Genomic DNA, 19,094 nt, shown 5'->3' with positions numbered 1-19,094 from the left:
GCTTCTTACGGAGCCAGTCCTTAGTTGCCCTGGCTGTGTGTTTATGGATGGGTTCAGGTCTGGAGACTGGCTAGGCCACTCCAGGACCTTGAGATGCTTCTTACGGAGCCAGTCCTTAGTTGCCCTGGCTGTGTGTTTATGGATGGGTTCAGGTCTGGAGACGGGCTAGGCCACTCCCTGTGTGTTTAGGACCTTGAGATGCTTCTTACGGAGCCAGTCCTTAGTTGCCCTGGCTGTGTGTTTATGGATGGGTTCAGGTCTGGAGACGGGCTAGGCCACTCCAGGACCTTGATGCTTCTTACGGAGCCAGTCCTTAGTTGCCCTGGCTGTGTGTTTATGGATGGGTTCAGGTCTGGAGACTGGCTAGGCCACTCCAGGACCTTGATGCTTCTTACGGAGCCAGTCCTTAGCTGCCCTGGCTGTGTGTTTCGGTCGTTGTCATGCTGGAAGACCCATCTTCAATGCTCTTACTGAGGGAAGGAGGTTGTTGGTCAAGATGTCACGATACATGGCCCCATCCATCCTCCCCTCAATACAGTGCAGTCATCTTGACCTTCTTCCATTTTCTAATAATTGCACCAACAGTTGGTGCCTTCTCACCAAGCTGCTTGCCTATTGTCCTGTAGCCCATCCCAGCCTTGTGCAGGTCTACAATTTTATCCCTGATGTCCTTACACAGATCCTGGTCTTGGCCATTGTGGAGAGGTTGGAGTCTGTTTGATTGAGTGTGTGGACAGGTGTCTTTTATACAGGTAGCGAGTTCAAACAGGTGCAGTTAGAAGAGGAGGGCTTCTTAAAGAAAAACTAACAGATCTGTGAGCCGGAATTCTTACTGGTTGGTAGGTGATTAAATACTTATGTCATGCAATAAAATGCAAATGAATTACTTAAAAATCATAGTGTGATTTTTGGGGTTTTTGTTTTAGATTCCGTCTCGAACAGTTGAAATGTAGCTATGATAAAAATTACAGACCTCTACATGCTTTGTAAGTAGGAAAACCTGCTAAATCGGCAGTGTATCAAATACTTGTTCTCCCCACTGGATGTCTACGACCCTACCCTGGGTTCAATTACACCAGGAGAAAAATGAGATCTCAAAGTTGAACACCATGTTAAAACGGAGCTAACTGACAATGTGGGATCAATTCCATCAACACCACACGGCACCATGCTGAAGTAGCATATCAACTTAAAAAGGAAAGACTAACTCATTTTGAATGTTACATCCAATTTGTGAATCTCTGACTGATGTTCTATCGATTCCTGGGGTCGTGTCATGGTTTCATGTGTCTCTGAGCTAGTCACCGTTCAAGCAGGCAGCGTCCTATTTCTACAGACAGCTACCGGCTGTATTTCTACAGGCAGAGTCCTACCGGCTGTATTTCTGCAGGTCCTAGAGTCCTCCTACCGGCTGTATTTCTGCAGGCAGAGTCCTACCGGCTGTATTTCTGCAGGCAGAGTCCTACCGGCTGTATTTCTGCAGGCAGAGTCCTACCGGCTGTATTTCTGCAGGCAGAGTGTATTTCTACAGACAGAGTCCTACCGGCTGTATTTCTGCAGGAGTCAGAGTATTTCTGCAGGCAGAGTCCTACCGGCTGTATTTCTGCAGGCAGAGTCCTACCGGCTGTATTTCTGCAGGCAGAGTCCTACCTGGGCTCCTACCGGCTGTATTTCTGCAGGCAGAGTCCTACCGGCTGTATTTCTGCAGGCAGAGTCCTACCGGCTGTATTTCTGCAGGCAGAGTCCTACCGGCTGTATTTCTGACAGGCAGAGTCCTACCGGCTGTATTTCTGCAGGCAGAGTCTACCGTGTATTTCATACCTACCGGCTGTATTTCTGCAGGCAGAGTCCTACCGGCTGTATTTCTACAGGCAGAGTCCTACCGGCTGTATTTCTGCAGGCAGAGTCCTACCGGCTGTATTTCTACAGGCAGAGTCCTACGGCTGTATTTCTGCAGGCAGAGTCCTCCTACCGGCTGTATTTCTACAGGCAGAGTCCTACAGGCTGTATTTCTGCATCCTACCGGCTGTATTTCTACAGGCAGAGTCACCGCTGTATTTCTACAGGCAGAGTCCTACCGGCTGTATTTCTACAGGCAGAGTCCTACCGGCTGTATTTCTACAGGCAGAGTCCTACCGGCTGTATTTCTCAGGCAGAGTCCTACCGGCTGTATTTCTACAGGCAGAGTCCTAGAGTCCTACCGGCTGTATTTCTACAGGCAGACACCGGCTGTATTTCTGCAGGCAGAGTCCCACCGGCTGTATTTCTACAGGCAGAGTCCTACAGGCTGTATTTCTGCACAGAGTCCTACCGGCTGTATTTCAGAGTCCTACAGGCTGTATTTCTATCTAGACAGAGTCCTACCGGCTGTATTTCTGCAGGCAGCGTTACCTCAATGAGTCCTGCCGGCTGTATTTCTGCAGCTCAGTGGCTGTGGTGTGTTTGGGGTACAGACAGAAATATGTGAAAGTGGTCCGCTGTGGGCTGTTTGTTCCGGGGTTAGGGTGTTATAGCTGTGGGGAGGGTGTTCGGGGGGGTTAGGGTTAAGGTAAGGGTTAAGGGGTACTCACGCTGTGGGAGGGTGTTATAGCTGTTTGTTCGGGGGTTAAGGGGGTTAAGGGGTAACGCTGTGTGTTGGAGCTGTGTGTTCGGAGGGTTAGGTACTCACGCTGTGGGGAGGTGTTGAGCTGTGTGTTCGGGGGTTAGGGTGAGGGGTAAGGGTTAAGGGGTACTCACGCTGTGGGAGGGTGTTGGAGCTGTGTGTTCGGGGGGGGTTAAGGGTTAACGCTGTGGGGGGTTGGAGCTGTGTGTTCGGGGTTAGGGTGGGGTAAGGGGTTAAGGGTACTCACGCTGTGGGAGGGTGCTGTGTGTTCGGGGGTTAGGGTTAGGTAAAGGTTAAAGGGGAAACTCACGCTGTGGAAACAGACCTGTTCCGGGGGTTAGGGTTAAGGTAAGGGTTAAGGGGTACTCACGGAAACTGTGGGACGCTGTTAGGGTTAAGGTAAGGGTTAAAAGTACTCACGCTGTGGGAGCTGTGTGTTCAGGGATTAGGGTTAAGGTTAAGGGTTAAGGGGGTTACTCACGCTGTGGGAGGGTGCTGTAGCTGTGTGTTCGGGGCGGTCTGACTTTGGCGTTGGATGTGTACATGGGGTAGAAAGGAGCCAGCTCTCATAGCCTCCCTCCAGAACCATGGGCTCACTACGCAGGATAGTGGTACTGTCCCACTGTGAAACACACATTACCTCAATGGAAACACACTGAGGAAACACACATTACCTCAATGGAAACACACATTACCTCAATGGAAACACACATTACCTCAATGGAAACACACATTACCTCAATGGAAACACACATTACCTCAATGGAAACACACATTACCTCAATGGAAACACACATTACCTCAATGGAAACACACATTACCTCAATGGAAACACACATTACCTTACAATGGAAACACACATTACCTCAATGGAAACACACATTACCTCAATGGAAACACACATGACCTCAATGGAAACACACATTACCTGGAACAATGGAAACACACATTACCTCAATGGAAACACACATTACCTCAATGGAAACACACATTACTGAGGAAGCACACATGCCTCAATGGAAACACACATTACCTAATGGAAACGTTACAATGTTACACACTGACTGAGGAAGCATTGCAGGGAACATTCCTTCATATGACCTTGGCATCTTTGAGGCTTTGTAAGGTGCTTCCCAGTTTGAGGTCCGTAACAGAGCTGAACCAGTCCAGTAGGATGATGTAATCTACGAACCCCGTCTCTTCCATCGTCTCTCTGACGCATCAGGTAGATTGGCCTCAATCTGGTTCACTGTGATGCTGTGAGAACAGAATCATGACCTGTTACCCTGTGCAGGGGTGCACAACACACGGCCCACGGGCTGAATGTGGCCCCAGAGAAGACCGCTTGTAGCCCGTAGTGATTATTAGTCATTTTTAATACATTTATTTGGGCATGGTCAGAGTGGAGACCTGGATCAACCATAAAACCCTCCGCCATCGCTCCCTCCGTACCCAGGGCTGATAGCCTCCTCTGGGACACTGATGACAGTCTGGGTGGGGACCTGGATCTGTGAGTCCTGGAAGTCTCGGAGGCAGCGGGCGTCCATCACAATCACCGTAATGGCCTGGTCCCTCATCATCTTGAACAACCCTCTGCTGTGATCCCTCCTGCTGAACACCGCAGGGAGTAGGGAGGGAGGTACGGAGAGAGGGAGGGAGGGAGGGAGAGAGGGAGGTAGGGAGGGAGGGAGGAGGTACGGAGAGGGAGGGAGAGGAGAGAGGGAGGGACGGAGAGAGAGAGGGAGGGAGGACCAGAGGGAGAGGAGGTAGGGAGAGAGGGAGGAGAGAGAGGGAGGGAGGTACGGAGAGAGGGAGGCACGGAGAGAGGGACAAGGGGAGATGACCAGGGAGGGAGGTACGGAGAGAGGGAGGAGACGGAGAGAGGGAGGAGACACAGAGATAATAAAATATGGATAAATCAATAAACATCAACCTGTTGAAAACAACATATTCATGTCATAACCTATTACCTCAAATTCTGGAAAAAGCATTTGACAGAGAGGGAGGTTTTTCACATGAGCTCTTTTATGGAGGGAGGTTACCACAACTGGACCACAGATCTTAGGGAGGGACCACAGGAGGAGGTAGGGAGATACGGAGGGAGGTACACTAGAGAGGGAGGGTGCCGGGAGATAGGGAGGGAGGTACCTCGACATGGAGTGCCGAGGAGAGGTACCTCAAGGGAGGGAGGGAGGTGACCGACAGGGAGGGGAGGTAAACAGGAGGGAGGGAGGATGTAAACAATGGAGGATGTAAACAGGAGGGTAAACAGGGAGGATGTACAGAGGGGATAAAAAATATGGATAAATCAATAAACATCAACCTGGGGGAGTGTAAACAACATATTCATGTCATAAGATGCAAGCGGGGAGGGATGTACATGAAATTCTGGAAACTTTTGGAAAAAGCATTTGAGTCAGTTTGCTGGATGAACCATCCTTACCAGGGAGGATTAAGTTACATTTTCAGCTCCTTCTGTAAACACTTACCTAGAACACAGAATATTACAACTGAGACCACAGCATTAAACAAAGGAAACACAGGATTACCACAACCAAAACAACTGGTGCTGAAACAGGGGTAAACAGGAGGATGTAAAGCAGGGGTGGTGGGCGAGGATGTAACTGGTGTAAGCAGGGGTGATGTCGACAGGGGTGGTGTCGACAGGGTGGTGTACACAGGGGTGGTGCCGAACAGGGTGGTGTCGACAGGATGTAAACAGGGAGGTGTCGACAGGGAGGTTTCCCGAGAGGGGATAGTGCCGAGGATGTTTACTGGGATGTAAACACAGGGCGTAAACAGGTGCCGTAAACAGGGGTAAACAGGCCGAACAGGGGTGGTGGCGTAAACCTCTGGGAGGTGCGTCTGGGTGGGGTGGATGCCGAAGTCAGGGGGAGGTGGCGTAAACAGAATGACCGTAAACAGGGGAGGTGTCGACAGGGAGGATGTAAACAGGAGGAGGTGCCGCACAGGGATGGGAGGTGTAAACGGGAGAGGGGAGGATGTAAACAGGGAGGATGTAAACAGGGAGGATGAGGGAGGGGGAGGATGTAAACAGGGAGGATGTAAACAGGGAGGATGTAAACAGGGGTGGTGCAGGAGGAGGGAGGTGTAAACGGGAGGAGGGAGGTGTAAACGGAGGAGGGAGGATGTAAACAGGGGTGGTAAACCGAGGGCAGGGGTGGTGCGGAGGGGGGAGGTGAGGGCGGCAGGGGGAGGTGTCGTACAGGAGGATGTAAACAGGGGAGGTGTAAACAGGGGAGGTGTCGGAGGGAGGATGTAAACAGGGAGGGAGGGCGTAAACGGGACGGGGAAACGTAAGGTCGTAAACAGGGAGGATGTAAACAGGGGAGGATGTAAACAGGGGAGGTGTAAGACAGGGAGGGCGTAGGATGTAAACAGGGGAGGGAGATGTAAACAGGGAGGTGTAAACAGGGAGGATGTAAACAGGGAGGTGTCGAAAGGGGAGGTTGTAAACAGGGAGGTGTAAACAGGGGGAGGTGTCGGAGGGAGGTGGTACAGGGAGGATAAGGAGGATGTAAACAGGGGAGGTGTAAAACAACAGGGGAGGTGTCAAACAGGAGGATGTAAACAGGGAGGTGTCGAAACAGGGAGGACGAAACAGGGAGGATGACAGGAGGATGTAGAACAGGACATGTAAACAGGAGGATGTAAACAGGGGAGGATGTAAACAGGGAGGTGTAAAGGGAGGATGTGCAGACAGGGAGGACAGGGAGGATGGTGTCGACAGGAGGATGTAAACAGGGAGGATGTAAACAGGAGGATGTAAACAGGAGGGGCGTAACAGGGAGGGGTAAACAGGGGTGGAAGGGAAAACAGGAGGACGTAAACAGGAGAGGATGAAACGTAAACAGGGAGGACGTAAACAGGGAGGATGTAAACAGGGGAGGACGTAAACAGGAGGACGAAATAGGAGGATGTAAACAGGGAGGATGTAAACAGGGGGATGTAAACAGGGGATGTAAACAGGGAGGATGTAAACAGGAGGAGGATGTAAACAGGGAGGATGTAAACAGGGAGGACGTAAACAGGGGGACGTAAACAGGAGGATGTAAACAGGGAGGATGTAAACAGGGAGGAGGTGCGTAAACAGGGAGGACGTAAACAGGGGAGGATGTAAACAGGGAGGACGTAAACAGGGAGGGGCGTAAACAGAGGGCGTAAACAGGGGGATGTAAACAGGGAGGACGTAAACAGGGAGGACGTAAACAGGGGACGTAAACAGGGAGGATGTAAACAGGGAGGACGTAAACAGGAGGACGTAAACAGGGAGGATGTAAACAGGGAGGATGTAAACAGGGGGACGTAAACAGGAGGACGTAAACAGGGGGATGTAAACAGGGGGATGTAAACAGGGAGGATGTAAACAGGGAGGATGTAAACAGGGGGAGGATGTAAACAGGAGGATGTAAACAGGGAGGATGTAAACAGGGAGGATGTAAACAGGGAGGATGTAAACAGGGAGGATGTAAACAGGGAGGATGTAAACAGGAGGATGTAAACAGGGAGGATGTAAACAGGGAGGATGTAAACAGGGAGGATGTAAACAGGAGGATGTAAACAGGGAGGATGTAAACAGGGAGGATGTAAACAGGGAGGATGTAAACAGGGAGGATGTAAACAGGGAGGATGTAAACAGGGGGACGTTTCACCTCAATAACACACAGAACAGAAACATGCTTCACCAGACTTTCCCTAAACTCTGATTCGTTCCTTCAGGTGTTTACATCAGATGTATTTATATTTAACAACTGAACACATTACTGGAGTTCATTCAAGCGGATTACAATCTATTTATTACAGTGTAATACACATTAACCTTTGGATCCAAACATTGTTTTTAAATGAATAAATTGATCCACTTTCATCTGCACAGGAAAAACACTCAAGACGTGTGAACATACTCGTTTCATGTTCGTGGGGAATCATTATATCTCGACCCAACAGAAAAGACAAACCCGGACATGTCCTTTTCCAGTACCACTTGATTATCTGAGCTTACATATCGCCCTCACAGAGATGTCCTTTTCCAGTACCACTTGATTATCTGAGCTTACATATCGACCTCACAGACATGTCCTTTTCCAGTACCACTTGATTATCTGAGCTTACATATCGACCTCACAGAGATGTCCTTTTCCAGTACCACTTGATTATCTGAGCTTACATATCGAATTTCACAGACATGTCCTTTTCCAGTACCACTTGATTATCTGAGCTTAATGAGCTTGATTATCTGATATCGACCTCACAGAGATGTCCTTTTCCAGTACCACTTGATTATCTGAGCTTACATATCGACCTCACAGAGATGTCCTTTTCCAGTACCACTTGATTATCTGAGCTTACATATCGACCTCACAGAGATGTCCTTTTCCAGTACCACTTGATTATCTGAGCTTACATATCGACCTCACAGAGATGTCCTTTTCCAGTACCACTTGATTATCTGAGCTTACATATCGCCCTCACAGAGATGTCCTTTTCCAGTACCACTTGATTATCTGAGCTTACATATCGCCCTCACAGCCTTCGTCAGAGCGGAGGAGTCCTCGTCATCATTCAGGGACCTACCTTCTTGATCTCTCGTCCTGCTTTTGGAGATGCCCTCCCGCCATCTTTCTCCGTCTTATCCTGCCTCCTTTTCTTCTCCTCTTGTCTCTCTTTCTCCTCAAGCTTTTTGCGAACCTCGACCTCCTCGTACCTAAACACACACACACACACACACACACACACACACACACACCACACACACCACACACACCACACACACCACACACACCACACACACACAGGAAAACAGAAACATCAACCTGTAGAAGCATTAGGCTGAGATTCGATAGCTTCAAATCAACGTATCTCCGTCTTTGGCCCAAGTCCATGGTCTCCTTCAAACCATTCAGGGTTATAGAAGTTCAGCTAAAACCTATGCCAACTGAATAGCAGTTGATTTAGTAACATCCAGTACAAAGTGAACGTAATGTCTGTGAATAAATGACGACGACGACACACCAACCTGAGTTTAAGGCTTTCAGAGAGTTTCTCGGCTTCTTCTATGGCCTTTTTAAAGCTGGTGGGCCCCAGCACAGACAGGAAAAACCCCTTGGACAACAGAGAGGAAAGGTGCTTCAGATGACAGCGGTCTCAACAACGGGGGGACAAAAACAGCTGGCCAAAATCAATACACTGTGTCGTTGCCAAACGGAATGACTTTTCACAATGTCAGCGAAAATCAAGTACCTTTAGTATTGATGGTCAACGTGAAACCAGCAGCATCCACTTCGACTAAGACAGTACTATTCTATAACCAAATCGGGAAAATCGATAGAGCGTGAAATCACGGTAGGAAGCCTCTTCCTCGTACGGTTCAACCTTCAATGTGTCCAGTATCATGACAGTCCCGTGTGAGAGTGTGGCTCATCACTAGTTCTGCAGTCTACAAGCACTCAGCCCGTGTTGGCATGGGGTTGAATCCCTCTTCAGCCACTACCCCCCCCCCTGTTCTCCCCTCTACATGCTGCGCCCCCCCATTACATTCCTACAGTCTGTAAAACCACTGAATACATGGGGAGATGGGAGCTCCCAGTCTCCTTTAACACATATCGTATGGCTTTTTAAAAATATATATATATTTTACCTTTATTTAACCAGGCAAGTCAGTTAAGAACAAATTCTTATTTTCAATGACGGCCTAGGAACAGTGGGTTAACTGCCTGTTCAGGGGCAGAACGACAGATTTTGTACCTTGTCAGCTCGGGGGTTTGAACTTGCAACCTTCCGGTTACTAGTCCAACGCTCTAACCACTAGGCTACCCTTGAACTCCCTCTGTGGTCTGAGTAGTAAAACATGGGTGGTATCCACTCGGGACCAAACGGAAGAACAGGGAAGGTTTATAACCTGAGTCCATATAAAGAAGCACTTGTTTTCGACAGGGCTTCCGTCGGTGGCACGGTGGGAACGAACGGACCACGGTTGGTACCTGTTGCTGCTTGAAGTCGGGCCTCTTCTTGATTAGATCATAAACCGTCAGGTATTTCATGTAGAGAACATAGGCCTTCTCCTCGTCACCATCCAGACGACACTCCTCCGCAGCCTTGAAGATCTTACAGGCACTCTGGACATAGCTGGAACACACAACAGAACATTTACCATACACTCTGGACATAGCTGGAACACACAACAGAACATAGCTGGAACTCACAACAGAACATTTACCATACACTCTGGACATAGCTGGAACACACAACAGAACATTTACCATACACTCTGGACATAGCTGGAACACACAACAGAACATTTACCATACACTCTGGACATAGCTGGAACACACAACAGAACATTTACCATACACTCTGGACATAGCTGGAACACACAACAGAACATTTACCATACACTCTGGACATAGCTGGAACACACAACAGAACATTTACCATACACTCTGGACATAGCTGGAACACACAACAGAACATTTACCATACACTCTGGACATAGCTGGAACACACAAACATTTAACACTCTGGACATAGCTGGAACACACAACAGAACATTTACCATACACTCTGGACATAGCTGGAACACACAACAGAACATTTACCATACACTCTGGACATAGCTGGAACACACAACAGAACATTTACCATACACTCTGGACATAGCTGGAACACACAACAGAACATTTACCATACACTCTGGACATAGCTGGAACACACAACAGAACATTTACCATACACTCTGGACATAGCTGGAACACACAACAGAACATTTACCATACACTCTGGACATAGCTGGAACACACAACAGAACATTTACCATACACTCTGGACATAGCTGGAACACACAACAGAACATTTACCATACACTCTGGACATAGCTGGAACACACAACGGGACATAGCTGGAACACACAACGGGACATAGCTGCAACACACAACGGGACATAGCTGGAACACACAACAGGACATAGCTGGAACACACAACAGGACATTTACCAAACACTCTGGACATAGCTGGAACACACGACAGGACATAGCTGGAACACACACTCTGGACATAGCTGGAACACACAACGGGACATAGCTGGAACACACGACTGGACATAGCTGGAACACACAACAGGACATAGCTGGAACACACACTCTGGACATAGCTGGAACACACGACGGGACATAGCTGGAACACTCAATAGAACATAGCTGGAAATTGACACAACAGGACCATTTACCATACACTCTGGACATAGCCTGTTGAACCAGGACAACAGAATGGTACCTGGAACACAGGCCTGTTACCAGGACCATTTAAATAACATCCATAGCTGAACAACAGGCCTGTTACCAGGACCATTTAAATAACATCCATACAGAACAACAGGCCTTTACCAGGACCATTTAAATAACATCCAACACAACAACAGGCCTGTTACCAGGACCATTTGGAATAACAGGCACTGTTACCAGGACCATTTAAATAACATCCATACCAGGACCATTTAAATAACATCCATGCCAGAACAACAGCTTACCTCACTGGTGTTGATTTTGTCAGGAACACACAACAGAACATTTAATTGTTGAGGTCCCCCAGGTTAGAGACATTTACCATCACTCTGGACATAGCTGGGACACACAACAGGCATCTTACCATGGTGGGTTATATAACACCAGCACTGAACAATGTTACACATATTCCAGTCCTCACCGCTCTGGAAAGACAAAACAATGTAATCAAATAGCCATTAGTATCATTATTATTAACCCTTGCCTGCCCCATTCATAGAGGCCAACGACCTTCAGCACCATTGATGAAGCATCTTCAACCAGGGACAAGAGGAACAGACGTTGGGTCTGAACATTAACATGAATCGCAACAGAACAACTTACCATAACTCTGGACATAAATGGGTTGGAACTGAAAAATAGCTGTCACACAACTGGATAATAGTCGGAACATGAATCAAATGGACCTGTGTTCTGGAAGTGGCTGTCCTGTATCTGAGACAAATAACAAAGATGAGGACTTTAAAGGAACACACAAAGAACATATTTAACTGGAGAATTTATACAGGCCTTTACCAAGACCAGTGTTCCATGTATGTTTAAACTGGTAACAGGCTGTTGTGTCACATCTAGTCAGTGGTCTGCCTACAGACACGCCTTGTCAGGCTGGTACCAGGACCATTTAAATAACATCCATACCAGGCCATTTAAATAACATCCATACAGACACGTCAACAGGCCTGGTACCAGGACCATTTAAATAACATCCATACGAACAACAGGCCTGTTACCAGGACCATTTAAATAACACGCCATAGTGAGGACCATTTAAATAACATCCATACAGACACAAGTCAGGCCTGTTACCAGGACCATTTAAAGACACGTCCATGCCAGGCTGGTACAGGCTTACCTCCTGGTGACACGTCTTGTCAGGCTGGTACTTCAGCTTTCTTGTTGACACGTCCCCCAGGTTCAGGGGCTGCCTACAGACAAGTCAGGCTGGTACCGGGCGCCCAGACACGCGGGGTACCGGGCGCCAGACATCTTCAGGCTGGTGGGTGCCTACAGACACCAGTCAGGCTGTACAATGTTCACACGTCTAGTCAGGCTGGTACCGGGCTGCCTACAGACACGTCTAGTCAGGCTGGTACCGGGCTGCCTACAGACACGTCTAGTCAGGCTGGTACCGGGCTGCCTACAGACACGCCTAGTCAGGCTGGTACCGGGCTGCCTACAGACACGCCTAGTCAGGCTGGTACCGGGCTGCCTACAGACACGTCTAGTCAGGCTGGTACCGGGCTGCCTACAGACACGCCTAGTCAGGCTGGTACCGGGCTGCCTACAGACACGCCTAGTCAGGCTGGTACCGGGCTGCCTACAGACACGCCTAGTCAGGCTGGTACCGGGCTGCCTACAGACACGCCTAGTCAGGCTGGTACCGGGCTGCCTACAGACACGCCTAGTCAGGCTGGTACCGGGCTGCCTACAGACACGCTAGTCAGGCTGGTACCGGGCTACCTACAGACACTTCTAGTCAGGCTGGTACCGGGTGCCTACAGACACGCCTTAGTCAGGCTGGTACCGGGCTGCCTACAGACACGCCTAGTCAGGCTGGTACCGGGCTGCCTACAGACACATCTAGTCAGGCTGGTACCGGCTGCCTACAGACACGCCTAGTCAGGCTGGTACCGGCTGCCTACAGACACGCCTAGTCAGGCTGGTACCGGGCTGCCTACAGACACGTCTAGTCAGGCTGGTATCGGCTGCCTACAGACACGTCTAGTCAGGCTGGTACCGGGCTGCCTACAGACACGTCTAGTCAGGCTGGTACCGGGTTGCCTACAGACACGAACTGTAAGAACTGTAACTCAGAAAATAAATAAAAAGTTGCATGTTGCGTTTATATTTTTGTTCAGTGTAGAACCATGTCCAATAGGTTTTTGACGTTTTTGTTAGTAAGCGGTTGTTCTCAGAATGGCCAAGCAAAGTACTGTATTGTGATTTGTGTACCTGGGGGTCAATTTCCAGTGTAACGTTACGTATGATTATCTTTGGAAGTTCAGCTGGAGTAATGCATCCAAGCAAGATGTAAACATGAACTGTGCATTTAGCAAGGCTTCCCCGAACGAAACCACAGACAATTTATTTGACGAATTTGTAAATATAATATATGTGACATTGGACTTGCTACTAGCTAGTACGTTCGCAAAACTTTAAGTTAGCAAGCCAGGTAGCTTCCTAAGTAATGTTTCATCAGGAAGTGCAGTAAACTAGCCAACCCCATCTGTCAAGCTAGTTTATTAGCTAAACTAGGCTAGCTAGCTTTCACTGTAGTTGTTTACTCGAACAGGCTCTGTCAGCTTATGGATGATTAGCGAGGGAACGACAAAGACGTTATAACCGTACCTATAACGGCGAATAACAGTTATTGCAATGAAGAGATAGCAAGTGAATACGTTTAAAAGAGGAAATAATACAACTTACCATAACGTTGCACTGTTGTCTTGTTCAGTTGTTTTCTTGTTTTCCGCTAGTTACCACAGCCACAAAGTCCAAATTGGCCATGTCGTAAAATGTTATTTAAAACAAAAATGTGTTTTGGGGGCTTAATTTAGGGTTAGAAAAAAAGCGTATGGTTAGAAGTGTGGTTACGGTTAGGTATATAATCTCATTTTAAGAATATATATTTTAGAAACAGGCGGGGTTTATGACTGTGATAACTAGTGACGAGCCATAGTCAGCTGATTCCTGATTCCCGGAAGAACTCAAGGGGGCGTATTTGTTCAAAATGGCAAAACTTTATCAACAATGTAGAACACGCCCCTGCTAGAATCAACCCGATTTTTTAGAACAACGGTTGCTACGCGAGGCCTATTTGATCGATTAGAAGTTTCGTAATGGTTAGGTTGTTATGAATTTACTGTACTGAAACAGCAGGGAGCAGGTCTCGAACCGTTGACCTTCTAGCCAGAAGTCCAGCGCGCTATTTACTGTGCCGCAAAATGCTCGACCGGCAGAGTCGATATCCGCGAAGTAGAGCGGCAGGTCTTTACAGCCTAGTGGTTAGAGGGGAGGCCATTTCGGCCACTTTGTAAAAATCTAGTGTGCTTAAGATACTGATAGAGGACTAAGCCGTTTTAGCATGGATATTGCTGGAGCCATTGAAATATTGAACTGGGGAGGGGCTTCCTAGTGAGTTGGAGCAATCAGCCATTGAAGGAGAAGACAATTGTGGTTTCAAATGGAGATAGCAATGGTAGCCCATGCTATCACATATGCTAGGTCTACCCTAACTTCCTTCATAGGGGAGGACAAACAAATGGTAGCCTATGAGTTAGAGGGGGAGGTAGATAAAGAGCCTCATTGCCAACATTCTAAATGTAGCCTTTGGTTGCACAGGGAGGCAGGTCCCCGCTCATACATGGTCCATTAGGAGTTGGGCATCGGTTCAGAAATAGCTTTAATGCCATAACGTGGTTAGAAGAAGTAGAGCTGCAGGTAGCCTAGTGGTTAGAGCGTTGGGCCAGTAACCGACAAGGTACAAATCTGTCCTTCTGCCCCTGAACAAGGCAGTTAACCCACCATTCCTAGGCCTTCATTGGAAATAAGAATTTGTTCTTAACTGACTTGCCTAGTTAAATAAAGTTTAAATATATCTATATATTTTTTAAATAAAAAATAGAGAGAAGTAGGGTACTTTATTTTGCCCCGTTGGATGTGGAAGTTGGATCTCTTTATTGTAAAAAACAAAAGTTGCTTCCACTTCACCCGGAAGGTCAATCAATCTTATGATTTCCTGTTTGCAGTTTTTCAAAATTCCCAACAAGTGCTAAGGCACTAGCTTAGCAGTTGAAATTATAGTTTTTTTTACCCCTTTTTGAACCAATGCTAATGAGCTTTAGAGCAATGACTGCTAGACTTCCAATTGGTAGTTACATTCTTGTCCCATAGGTGCAACTCCCATACAGACTCGGGAGAGGTGAAGGTCAAGCGTCTCCCGAAACACAACCCAGCCAAGCCACACTGCTTCTTGACACAGTGCCAGCTTAACCAATGTGTCAGAGGAAACACCACACACCTGGTGACCATGTCAGTGTACACTGCACCCAGCCCACCACAGGAGTTGCTAGTGTGCAATGGGACAAGTACATCCTTGTGGGCCAAACCCTCCCCTAACCTGGACGACACTGGGCCAATTGGCTGCAACAGCACTGCCCCATGGAGACACCTGAAACCCCACCTCTTCAAGGAATCCTTCCTTAAATGATTTAGATGCACTATTGTAAGTGGCTGTTCCACTGGATGTCAGAAGGTGAATTCAAATTTGTAGAGTCTGGAGCTCCAACCTTAAATGTAAATGTATCTCCAGTGGCACAGCTAGCACTGCGATGCAGTGCCTTAGATCACTGCGCCACTCTGAGTCCCTTTTGCAGTTACATTTATGGAATTTATACATCTTAAGACTAAAATGCCTGATTTCGTGCACTAGATTCGCTGGACATTACGGATAATATGTTTACAATACTTATTTTATTGATATCCCACCGTTTAATAAGTCAGAACACCATAAAATAGAGGAATATATTATGTGTGACATTCAACAAAATAAAATGGTGTCTGGGATCTTGGTTGAACAAGAGGATAGTAATCTTTACACCCTGCGCAGTCGGTGCACTGCAGAGCTGCGGGTTTGCATTATGGTTTGCATGCGATCTCCCCTGCTGTCAAAGTTCTGTCTATAGTGGATTTTCTGATTTGTCCATTTGCACATTCCTTTCCAGTAGGCTCATAATAGCTTAGTAAACTAGGCAAGAAAGATTGACAAAAAAGGACATAATCTGCTTATTCCTCAGTTTTATTATTGTTGCAACACAACAGCTTTTGAGGCGCACAGAATCCTTAAAGGGATACTTCAGGATTTTAGCATTATCGCAATGACTGGAAGTCTACTGGTATCTGCTAGCAGTCATTGCTCTAAAGCTAGTTAGCTGTGGGTCGCGAAACTACCTCTAACTTTCCTTCATACTGGACACAGAAAGATAAATATGGTATAAATAGAGGTCCTTTCCTTCATACTGGACACCCATATGAAAGATAAATATGGTATTATTATTATATGCTGCTGCTCCAGTTTCAACTGTTCTGCCTGCGGCTATGGAACCCTGACCTGTTCACCGGACGTGCTACCTGTCCCAGACCTATTATTTGACCATGCTGGTCATTTATGAACATTTGAACATCTTGGCCATGTCCTGTTATGATCTCCACCCGGCACAGCCAGAAGAGGACTGGCCACCCCTCATAGCCTGGTTCCTCTCTAGGTTTTGGCCTTTCTAGGGAGTTTTTCCATGCCAACGTGCTTCAACACATGCATTGCTTGCTGTTTGGGGTTTCAGGCTGGGATTCTGTACAGCTGTACGAATGGCTATATAAATACTTTTGATTTATCCACAAGTTTATAAAGGGCCTCATTGCCAAAATCTCAAAGTATCCCTTTAAGTTCCATCACTGCTCATATATTAATAAATATCTCATCCACTCCTTCACAACCCGGGTGCCTGCTGTGCTGTCTTCTCCATTAATCATTATTTATGCAACAACATCTTTGGCTTTCAAACAAATTCATGTTGCCTTTTTAAAATAATTGACAAACATAACATAGTGTCCTATGTTATTCTAATAAGAGAATTACATTGAATTACCAAATCACTAGTAACAGAGGAAGTTCCTCCTCTCCTCGCAGTCCCTGGTTCCCCAAAGCTCTCCCTCTCTGGCCAGGGTCCCACAGCGGAGGTGTTGGGTGGGGCAGCCTGAGCCAACCTCCTCCCAGTCCAGGCCTGGTTCCCCAATGCTCTCCCTCTCTGGCCAGGGTCCCACAGCGGAGGTGTTGGGTGGGGCAGCCTGAGCCAACCTCCTCCCAGTCCAGGCCTGGTTCCCCAATGCTCTCCCTCTCTGGCCAGGGTCCCACAGCGGAGGTGTTGGGTGGGGCAGCCTGAGCCAACCTCCTCCCAGTCCAGGCCTGGTTCCCCAATGCTCTCCCTCTCTGGCCAGGGTCCCACAGCGGAGGTGTTGGGTGGGGGCAGCCTGAGCCAACCTCCTCCCAGTCCAGGCCTGTTTCCCCAATGCTCTCCCTCTCTGGCCAGGGTCCCACAGCGGAGGTGTTGGGTGGGGCAGCCTGAGCCAACCTCCTCCCAGTCCCCTGGTTCCCCAATGCTCTCCCTCTCTGGCCAGGGTCCCACAGCGGAGGTGTTGGGTGGGGCAGCCTGAGCCAACCTCCTCCCAGTCCAGGCCTGGTTCCCCAATGCTCTCCCTCTCTGGCCAGGGTCCCACAGCGGAGGTGTTGGGTGGGGCAGCCTGAGCCAACCTCCTCCCCAGTCCAGGCCTGGTTCCCCAATGCTCTCCCTCTCTGGCCAGGGTCCCACAGCGGAGGTGTTGGGTGGGGCAGCATGAGCCAACCTCCTCCCAGGCCTGGTTCCCCAATGCTCTCCCTCTCTGGCCAGGGTCCCACAGCGGAGGTGTTGGGTGGGGCAGCCTGAGCCAACCTCCTCCCAGGGCCTGGTTCCCCAATGCTCTCCCTCTCTGGCCAGGGTCCCACAGCGGAGGTGTTGGGTGGGGCAGCCTGAGCCAACCTCCTCCCAGTCCAGGCCTGGTTCCCCAATGCTCTCCCTCTCTGGCCAGGGTCCCACAGCGGAGGTGTTGGGCGGGGCAGCCTGAGCCAACCTCCTCCCAGTCCAGGCCTGGTTCCCCAATGCTCTCCCTCTCTGGCCAGGGTCCCACAGCGGAGGTGTTGGGTGGGGCAGCCTGAGCCAACCTCCTCCCAGTCCAGGCCTGGTTCCCCAATGCTCTCCCTCTCTGGCCAGGGTCCCACAGCGGAGGTGTTGGGTGGGGCAGCCTGAGCCAACCTCCTCCCAGTCCAGGCCTGGTTCCCCAATGCTCTCCCTCTCTGGCCAGGGTCCCACAGCGGAGGTGTTGGGTGGGGCAGCCTGAGCCAACCTCCTCCCAGGCCTGGTTCCCCAATGCTCTCCCTCTCTGGCCAGGGTCCCACAGCGGAGGTGTTGGGTGGGGCAGCCTGAGCCAACCTCCTCCCAGTCCAGGCCTGGTTCCCCAATGCTCTCCCTCTCTGGCCAGGGTCCCACAGCGGAGGTGTTGGGCGGGGCAGCCTGAGCCAACCTCCTCCCAGTCCAGGCCTGGTTTCCCCAATGCTCTCCCTCTCTGGCCAGGGTCCCACAGCGGAGGTGTTGGGCGGGGGCAGCCTGAGCCAACCTCCTCCCCAGTCCAGGCCTGGTTCCCCAATGCTCTCCCTCTCTGGCCAGGGTCCCACAGCGGAGGTGTTGGGTGGGGCAGCCTGAGCCAACCTCCTCCCAGGCCTGGTTCCCCAATGCTCTCCCTCTCTGGCCAGGGTCCCACAGCGGAGGTGTTGGGTGGGGCAGCCTGAGCCAACCTCCTCCCAGTCCAGGCCTGGTTCCCCAATGCTCTCCCTCTCTGGCCAGGGTCCCACAGCGGAGGTGTTGGGTGGGGCAGCCTGAGCCAACCTCCTCCCAGTCCAGGCCTGGTTCCCCAATTCCCCCCTCTCTGGCCAGGGTCCCACAGCGGAGGTGTTGGGTGGGGCAGCCTGAGCCAACCTCCTCCCAGTCCAGGCCTGGTTCCCCCTCTCTGGCCAGGGTCCCACAGCGGAGGTGTGCTCCCCTCCCAGTCCAGGCCTGGTTCCCCAATGCTCTCCTCTCTGGCCAGGGTCCCACAGCGGAGGTGTTGGGCGGGGCAGCCTGAGCCAACCTCCTCCCAGTCCAGGCCTGTTTCCCCAATGCTCTCCCTCTCTGGCCAGGGTCCCACAGCGGAGGTGTTGGGTGGGGCAGCCTGAGCCAACCTCCTCCCAGTCCAGGCCTGGTTCCCCAAAGCTCTCCCTCTCTGGCCAGGGTCCCACAGCGGAGGTGTTGGGTGGGGCAGCCTGAGCCAACCTCCTCCCAGTCCAGGCC

At 49.7% G+C, this 19,094-nt stretch overlaps 1 pseudogene; it reads right to left on the bottom strand.

The window, feature by feature from the left end:
- Positions 1–10,697, bottom strand: part of LOC135552409 (ubiquitin carboxyl-terminal hydrolase 8-like) — a 41,728-nt pseudogene extending 31,031 nt beyond the window's left edge.
- Positions 10,698–19,094: the final 8,397 nt, after the last annotated feature.

This window comes from Oncorhynchus masou, chromosome 2 (assembly GCF_036934945.1).
Source record: "Oncorhynchus masou masou isolate Uvic2021 chromosome 2, UVic_Omas_1.1, whole genome shotgun sequence".
Classification (NCBI taxonomy): Eukaryota; Metazoa; Chordata; class Actinopteri; order Salmoniformes; family Salmonidae; genus Oncorhynchus; species Oncorhynchus masou.
The sequence above is the reverse complement of the archived record's forward strand: the minus strand, read 5'-3'. Positions and strand labels throughout refer to the sequence as shown.